We start from the raw sequence: 1764 nt of genomic DNA, 5'->3' as shown, positions 1-1764 counted from the left end.
ACCAAGAGGGCTTTGGGGCAGAAGGGCACCCCAGAGAGTGTGAGGATTATAGTTATGAACATTATAGTTGTGACTGAAAGGCACCCCTGGCTGCATCTGAGGCAGTGTCACACCAGGCACTGCAGAAGTCATCTGTAGACATCTGAGGTCTTCTTTACTAGCCTTGGGATATGAAGCACAATGGGGCATGGTCATACCAGGCAGTGCAGTGGAGGCTCTGGGGAGAGTGCGGTGCATAGATCAACCTCAGGAAGATTCTGTAAACTAAAAAGACCCATTCTGAGCTACCTAACTGATGAGAAGGTGCTTTTTACCTCTAGAAGCAGCCCGGGATTGGGAGTCAACAAACAGTAACTACCCTGGGCTCGCTGTAAGTTGGTGAATGGAGTTTTCTAAATGACTAAGTTACCGTGAGAAAGGTTCTTGATCTGCATGTGCAATGCTGTTATATGCACCTGAAATTACCGAACACAGGTTTTAACAGGACAAGGATCATTACTAGATATCACACATTTCTGCTCTGGATCTAAATTTCATCAGTGTCTAGGGACATTCCTTCTAGTTTATCTTTGTTTTTTCACATGACTTATTTGTTTGAAATGTTACCCTGTGCAAATAATAGTGAAACCACATTAGGGTATCAAGAAATACAGGGAGTGCATCAGTAGTGTGGAGAATGTACACTGAGTGCATAAGCTTGAACAGGAATGCTAATTTAGTTAGTTTTTCAAGCTGACTGCAAAACAGCTGGGTAGCATTAAATGTATTAGGGAAACAAGAAAGGTGGAGCAAAATTGTGGGGACTGAGGCATGATATTGCCAAATGTATGGAAAAGATTTGGAATATAAGAAATGTTCTGCAGTTGATTCTACAATATGTAATAGGGGTGGCATGTTATGGAGATATTCTTGGGACTTCCAACACATAAGCACACAGAAAGATTTGTAGAGCAATGCCTGTGGCTTGTGGCAGGCCACTCTCCCAGTAACACAGCAGTAAAACAAAAATACCAGTTAAAATAGGATGTGCTGTGCTCTATCATAATGGCAAAAGAATTTCTGGAGAAAATATTGTGACCAACCTGTCACTCCACTCTTAAAGCAAAACTGTTCTAGTCTCCTGTAAAGTTACTTCTCATTCACAGAGGTTACCTATGAGACCAGCCTGGCTCAGTGGGTTTGAACTTAGAGCTAGGAGATAAGAAAAAAAGAATAAGAACCAGAACTAAACTTCTTTGCTAAGGTATTTTGCTTGTCATTTATCACTTTTATGTAGAAAAATATTTGCATGTAGTAACATCTTCACTGGAGCATCTAAGTACAAGAGGCTGGGAAAAGGAGAGTGAAGTGCAAAAAGTTAGTTTTCCACCCATCATTCAGTTTTAACTACCTTTTTCTGCCATTACAAAGCACTTATATTGCACTTGACATTTTGAAAGTGCTGTACAACCATGAACTAATTAGTCACAATTCTAATGGCATCATTATTCCTGAGCTAAGAATTACCATCTCTGTTTTACTCATGGGCAATTGTAGCCAACCTTTTTGCCTGTCACAGGCAGCTTTTTTTGCCAGGCAAAGGCAGCTTAAGGCAGTGGTGACCAACCATTTTGCTTGCTGTGTGGCAAATGAATCCCTTACCCTCCTTGACTGGCACTCTCATCCTTGCCTCCCCAAAGGCTTGCACAGTAGAGTTTGCATTTGGGCAGGTGCCAGAATGGAGGAAAGGGGCTTGCGTCTCTGGCTATGTGGAGCAGAGTGGCC

The sequence above is a fragment of the Gavialis gangeticus genome, unplaced genomic scaffold (assembly GCF_001723915.1).
Source record: "Gavialis gangeticus isolate Ggan-Ray unplaced genomic scaffold, GavGan_comp1, whole genome shotgun sequence".
NCBI classification, from domain to species: domain Eukaryota; kingdom Metazoa; phylum Chordata; order Crocodylia; family Gavialidae; genus Gavialis; species Gavialis gangeticus.
This window is presented reverse-complemented; position numbering follows the sequence as displayed.